General features: G+C 44.1%; 1 long non-coding RNA gene across 1 annotated transcript; it reads left to right on the top strand.

The window, feature by feature from the left end:
* Nucleotides 1-1066: 1066 nt before the first annotated feature.
* On the top strand, nucleotides 1067-4186 carry LOC122192138. The gene is made up of 3 exons (XR_006182547.1): nucleotides 1067-1210; nucleotides 2980-3071; nucleotides 3966-4186. It is a non-coding gene; the product is annotated as an uncharacterized LOC122192138 (long non-coding RNA).
* Nucleotides 4187-6925: the final 2739 nt, after the last annotated feature.

The following is a 6925-nucleotide window of genomic DNA, read 5'->3' as shown; positions in this document are numbered from 1 at the left end:
ATGCAGTGCAATATCACACCTGGGGAGCTGAAGGTGTAAAGCAAACAATGTGTTTCAGGTGTAGGTGCAGAGCATTATTTACCTTTCTCTTGGCTTTTCATGTCTGACCTTTCGTTCTGCCCGACGTCATGATTTTTATGCAGGCGTTCAGCCTGCATGAAGTCATAGGAAATACCTGCCCACATCTCCTAATCCAATCAACATCACTTTGTGATACCAGGGTGTTTTAAGAAGTTCTGACCTGAACCTGGAGAGGTTATACTGCATAGTTTCATTTCTTCAGGCCGTAATGCAGCGAGACTACAGCTGAACAGCAAACGTGGTTTTAGTTATTGCAGTGCTTCACTGGTGAAGGGGGGGAAGCTTTTCTGAGGCCAGTAACTGCTCTATCTTCTAAATTGCCTTTTTTTTTTTTCTTCATGTTGTTTCTGTAAATGGTCACGGTGTATGAGAGGCACCTTTATGGGCAAGGGGGCTCATGTCTGTTGTTTTTATAACAAGCCCACCAAATTTATAACGGCCACCACATTTTACGGGCATGGTTCACTTATGTAAGCGGCTGTTTCCCCCTTTGACTGTGGTTTCCCATATCCTTACTGGGACACCAGACTTGTACCATGAAGGCTTAATGCTCAAGACCTCTCTGGAGGGATATTGTGTTTACTGTCAGGAAGGGCTTTGCTAATATGAGCAAGGGAATGCAGGAGGAAACACAGCTTTTGGCTCATCGAGATGTTTTAGTTCTACAGTGCGTTCTGCATGCACTCAAACACGTACTCCTATTTCCTTATTTTCTTGTGGTCTGTCTCCAATAAACACTATCGCTGTGAAACCAGAATCCAGTGTTAAATATTGCCTATTATCAGCCCTCAGCTTTAAAAATTAGAAGAATTCCACCTAACAGCTTGCTCAGCATCCGTGTTTCGCTTCTGCGCTCAGGCTGCGGTCAGAACTTGTTTGTGGATGGGGAGGGAAGAAGCAGCAGGTTAATGTGATTCTAAGGTAAATCAGAGAAAGCAGGGAATGAGGCGCTGAGGGTGGGATGGGTTGGAGGTGGACTTGGGGATCTTAGGATTCTTTTCCAACCTTAATGATTCTGTGATCTTGATGATTACATGCCACTGTTACAGATAAAAGTAAGAGAAGAAGCAAGTATCTTCTTGACAGCAGCCTCTGCCTCGTGGCTGGGATGAGATCAGCCTGTTTCAGAGTAAGCATGCTATAAAACCAAGTGTGATTGTAAGCAGCCTTTGAAGGGCCAGCATAAAGCACAGCTGCTGTCCTCTTACTGCTTTGATTGCTGTTTGTATGCCTTGTTTGTTAGTGCTACATCAGCAACTGTGGGAGTTCAAGGTGATATTCCTGGAGGCCTTTTATTTTTCTTAAGGACAGTTTGAATTTAAAAGCTTGTGCTCTGTGGGTTAATGAAGGTGCATGGATTCTCAAGGTTGTTGATGTAACTTATTTCTCTTGTGAGTTTAGTATTCTTAGAAGAATGAAACCCATCTGGGAGGAGAAGGCAGGTGTTGGCACATCAATATAAAGTCACTTTCATGAAAATAGGTCTGTGTCTGAGCACTTCTAGGAGGTCACTTCCAATGACAACCTTCTTTTTTCCTTCTCAAAGCAGAGGGGAGTCCCATTGGGAAGGGTAGATAACAGCAGGACAAGGGGAAATGGTTGGAAGTTGAAGGAGGGAAGAATGAGGTTGGATGTCGGGGGAAGTTCTTTGCTATGAGAGTGGTGAGGTGCTGGAACAGCTGCCCAGAGAGGCTGTGATGCCCCGTCCATCCCTGGAGGTGTTCAAGGCCAGGTTGGATGGGGCCCTGGGCAGCCTGGGCTGCTGTGAAACGTGGAGGTTGGTGGCCCTGCATTGGAGGGGGGCTGAAGCTTCATGATCCTTGAGATCCCTTCCAATCCAAGTCATTCTGTGACAGCTCCATGTCACCTTGGTACTGCTTCCTCCCAACACCCTTTCCTAATGGTACTGGAATTTTGGGCTATATCGTATATTGGAACCAGCTCAGGGAGGATGTGCAGGGCAAGTTTTGGGATTCAAATCTGTAAGACTCTTTTCCCCTTCCACTTGCTCGTTTCAAAGACAGGGGCCTTCTTAAATCATAGAATATCATAGAAACGAGCAGTTTGAAATTATCAGCATTGGCTGTTACGTTTAGAATCACCAAGGTTGGAGAAGACCTACAAGATCATCCAGTCCAACCGTCCCCCAATCACCAATAGTTCTCCCAAAATCACATCCCTCATGTGTCTATATGTTCCTTGAACATATTGTATGTGCTTCGTATGATAATCTGAGGGTAAGAACAACTTGCAGTTTGTGTGGAGCCAACGTGATTTCTGTTTGTACCTACTAATGCTCGGGCTAAAGCAAGCTGATGTTAGAACCTGTTTCTGAGCTACGTGGTGCTGTATCTGAACGCTGACTTCAATTATGAAAACACTTAAATGTTGATATAAACCATTAAAAGAACACAGATTCAGTTCAGCTGTTGGACAGCATGTGTTTGTAGTAGTTGACGTTAGTGTCAACATTCCACTACTGGTTCCAGCATGCGTTGATATGCTCAGGATGATGGATGGCACTTGCACAGAAATAAATGTTGGGAGCTGGTGAACGTGTGGGACGTTGTGTTGAAATTTGGGCTGCCCACCTGATGGCTCTTTGCATTGAGCTGTGAGGCTGCTCTCCTGTTACAGATAGGAAACGGAAGGAGTGTAATGAGGTTTAACAGTTGTACTGACTGATGGGTTTGTCCCTGTTCTTGGGTGGGTTTTGCTAATGTGAGGTTATGAGCATTAAATGGAGTATTTCCTTCAAGGTAATAGATGGCCTGGAAGTGCTTGATTGTCCTACAGCTTCTTTGGAAACTGGCTGGATTAAGGGAGCACATGATGATATCCATCGGGATGTGGGGTTTGGAAAGCTTTACTGATTTTATCTTTGCCTGTTTTTTGTAGCTTAGATATCAACATGGGCTGAGTACTCCAGATCTAAGGCAAACTCTTCCTAACCTGAAAAATTTCATGGAACTGGGGCTCATGGTCAGATGGTAAGTCGTTTTATTTTTTCTTTAGGGATTCAAAGGTGATGGATGCTACAAAAAAAAACAAAAGACAGAAAATTAACTTTTGGAGGATTGTGGGAGGGGAAGTATTATTTTAAATGTGAATGTTTTGACCAAAGAGGGCGGTGAATTAAACATTCTTTTAAGGCTGTATGTAAGGTGCAACTGCTGCCAGCCCTTCTATACTGTGGCAGTCCAGGAGCATGGAAGACCTTAAGCAGAACAGGTCTTAAAAGCCTGGCCAGTGTCTGCTTTCCCATTTGCTTTGAATATAATACGAGTGAGCTGCATGGGAGTCTGTGAGTTATAATCACAGAATCATTAAGGCTGGACCACCAAGATGAGCACAATCACTGCTATGGAAATAGCTGTTGTGTGTTGAGCGTTGTTGCTGAATGGGAAGCTCCATTATTTGGTGACTGAAGGCAGGGCAGCCTTCCAGAGAAATGCTAATTGCTTCTGCTCTGGTTTGCTGAGGAGGATCCAGAATCCTCTCCATTCTCGATACAGAAGGTCACAGAAACCAGTCTGCTCTGTCACAAGGCTGGCATGCCTTGCAGAAGCTGTTTCAGCATAATGCTTGAGCAACTCTCCTTCAAACCACTGAGATATCCTTCACAAGACCATTTGCAAGCACATTCTTGCAGGCTTTACGTGCTTTGTGCTCATTGATGTGTGATCTTTTGAATTACGTATGCTTGTGCAGCATCTTACCTTAAAACAATTATGTCCTGCTTTCCCATCTTCACTCTTTGGATGCCTGAATCCCACCTAAACATAGCACTGCAGTTTTAGGAGCCCTCAGTTAACGATTCCCCTCTGCCCCAATGGTGTGGAGTTGGTGGATGTTCCCTTGTGTCATTGCCTTGCTCTTTGCAGATATCCCAGGTGCTGCAAGGTGTCGAAAATATCATCCAGTGTGAGGTAACCCCACCAGGGTTTGCTGCCAGATCACTTGGTGCTGCCCTGGTGACGGGAGATGGACTCAACATTGCTTCAGCTGATTGGAGAAATAATCTCTTTTGTCACAGTTAACGTTAAATTAGGGTGGAAGAGTTGCTCCTAATGAGATAATAAACTATTAAGCACTAATGGGCAGACATTAATAACTTGCAGCTGGTTTGTGTCTTCTGGGAGAATCTCAAAACCCAAAAACCTGATTTGAAACGACACCTCTGTGACACTGGCTGATCTTTAACAGTGCAGTTAAAGCTTTCTAGGGCTGTTTGTGTTGTATCTGAATGCCCTGAAGCACTGAGCAGACCCTGCTGGTGTGTGCCATCTTCTCACTACTGAAACTTCAAAAGAGTTTTGCTTTCTCAGAGCTGATGATCGCTGCCTTCTGGTAGACTGAGTCTATCTTTGTTCCTCCAATACGCAGAACGTGGGAAGGAGAACAGCTGTGAAGGCAGCTTGTGATCACACAGCCTTTAATACTAAAAGGCAAGGGGGGGGAAAGAAAAAAGAGCTTTTCATTGCTGCTCCAGTTGAAAATGATAGGAGCAGGCTTTGGATGGAGTTATGTGCCTCGGAGTAACGTGGCTCAGTATCAGACCCCTGGAACAAGAGTTCTGCTTTTAGTAACAGCCCCTAAAGTCCTATGGGACATCACTGTACCAGAGCACTTTCCAGCCCTTATTTCTATGCTGCACTTTGCTTTTATCTTTCCTTCAGCCCTTGCGTAGAGAAATGCTGATCAAAGTGAGCAAAGCTGTTTGGCAAATCGTTTGACTGGGAGGACAATCTTGGCAAATACGGGAGGAGGAGAGGGATCATCTTTGAGCAGAGCAGTGCAAGTGTTGCCTGATGGAAATCCAGCTCAGCCAGCAAACAGAGCCTGAGAAAAGGAAGCTGTGGTTCTCGTGCAGTTCCACATTCTCAGTAGTTGTAACCACAGCTGAAAAGATTCTCCCTTCTTTTCTTATCCCGAGGTGCGGGAAGAAAAAGGCTTCAATCATCAGGCAAATATTGCTGTCAGTTTGTTATTTCATCCATCGCTGTGATGTCAAAACCCAAAGATGACGTGTGGTCACCTAAAGAAGAATACAAAGGGCTAAAATACCCAAACTATGGCTTCTGTAGTGCCTGAACCTCACGTGCAGGCTGGGATGGGTGCAGGTGGCCCTCAAATAAGCAGAGAGGTGAGGGCTCTGGGTCACAAGGTGTACATCTCTGCTCTTCCCTTCTAGTGTCCATTAGCTTTGAAGAGCAGATAGTGTCAGCTTTAGGTATTTGTTGGAGGTTTTGCCTTCGTGCTGCCAGGTTTTTTTATTTCCCTGTTAGGTGATACGCAGTCATTAGCAAGACAAAACACATTTTTGGGCCGGATAATATTTCAAAACATGTAGGAATATGAAGCACAGTTCTCTGGGAATATCACATTCCCTCCTTGCCCCCACATGAATGTCTATGCCTCATTTCCTTCTCACCTCCACGACTTGCATGCATAGTTGTTCTTTTTTAACTTTTTCTTAAGGCTGATGGCTCTAAACAAGGCTCCTTAGTGCTTCCTAATAATATAAATGGAAATGAGCCTTTACAGGGAGCCTGGCTCAAGGGGAAAACTGGCGAGACTTCCACAGCCAGGCACTGCAGTTGAGCACATGCGTAGCGAAGCACAGATGCCCACTGTCTTGTGAATAATATCTGCTTACATATATTTAAGCAAGCAGAAAGGCCACCAGCTGTTAAAATGAAGATTGGAAGGGATTTTTCGTTTTCAGGATACAGCAGGTGAGTAATCTGACGCTCCGTGCTGCAGACAGCAGTCGGCAAAGTATTTCCAGGCTCTCCTTCATCTGTGGGATGAGAGCAGGAGCGTGTGAGGTGGTGATGAGTTTTTCTTATTCACACATTCATTTACACTGACTGGTTTGGTTTTTTTGTCGTTGTTCAATTGCTGGTTTTCAGTTTTCCTTCGTTATCACTGCAGACAGCTTTTGCTGAACTGCTGTCAAATCGCAGTCATGCTGTGACTTACGTTGCACTTAGTTTATCTGTGAAGAGGACCTACTCATAGCTCTTAGTTTTCTCTAAAGACATCTCTGTTTCTCTGCAGCCTGGAATTGAATCCCAGAGATAAACAGGGTGACCAAAATCTGTAGTTATTTAATTCAGGCTTAGCCTCTCTCTCTGAGAAGGATCAGATATACACATCGGAATATATATACGTATATATATCAGATATATATACAGAATAGTTTTGTTACTCCTGCAGATGTGAGGATGGTGTTTAATGTTTGTTTTCTTACAACTTTGGTTGTAAAACCAATTAGCCCATTATTTCAGGCTTCAGTCGGAGCAAATTTGGCAGTTTGCTACAGATTTCTTTGCTTCAGGCCCTGATGAACTGCATAGTTCTGCCTGCAGCCTTTTGTATACCTGCAGGGTTGGACTGAGGTTTAATTGTATTGCTGCTGGATGCCTCTGCCTGGGGAGACTTGTTTTAGTTTCTCAAGCATTAAATGATGAATACATGTTTTCACATTGCAACTTGCATGATTTATTGCATCAAGCATGCAGGTGTGCAAGCTCTGCTTCCCTCTTCATATCTCCTGGCACCTGTATTCTGCTGTATTTACCTTTCTCCTCGTGTGCCCCAACTGCAGAGTGTTACTATATTATACATAGATGAAGCCAGGACAGATCTGCTGCTTCTGCACATGCTGTTACAGAGGCTAAGCAACACCAAAGCCTTACTTTCCTGCTATCAGATTTAGATGATGTCTCACTTTCTTAAGGCGAAAGATGACGAGCTAAAGTTTTGTTTGATTTACATTTTCCCAGTTGTGTTCTCCAAAATCTTTGTTTCCTTTTGGGAACACTTCTCTGTATTTCAG

Source organism: Lagopus leucura, unplaced genomic scaffold (assembly GCF_019238085.1).
Source record: "Lagopus leucura isolate 7727_CA_CO unplaced genomic scaffold, USGS_WTPT01 49796-0_obj-0_obj, whole genome shotgun sequence".
NCBI lineage: Eukaryota > Metazoa > Chordata > Aves > Galliformes > Phasianidae > Lagopus > Lagopus leucura.
Note: the sequence above shows the minus strand (reverse complement) of the source record. Positions and strands in the feature narration are given on the sequence as shown.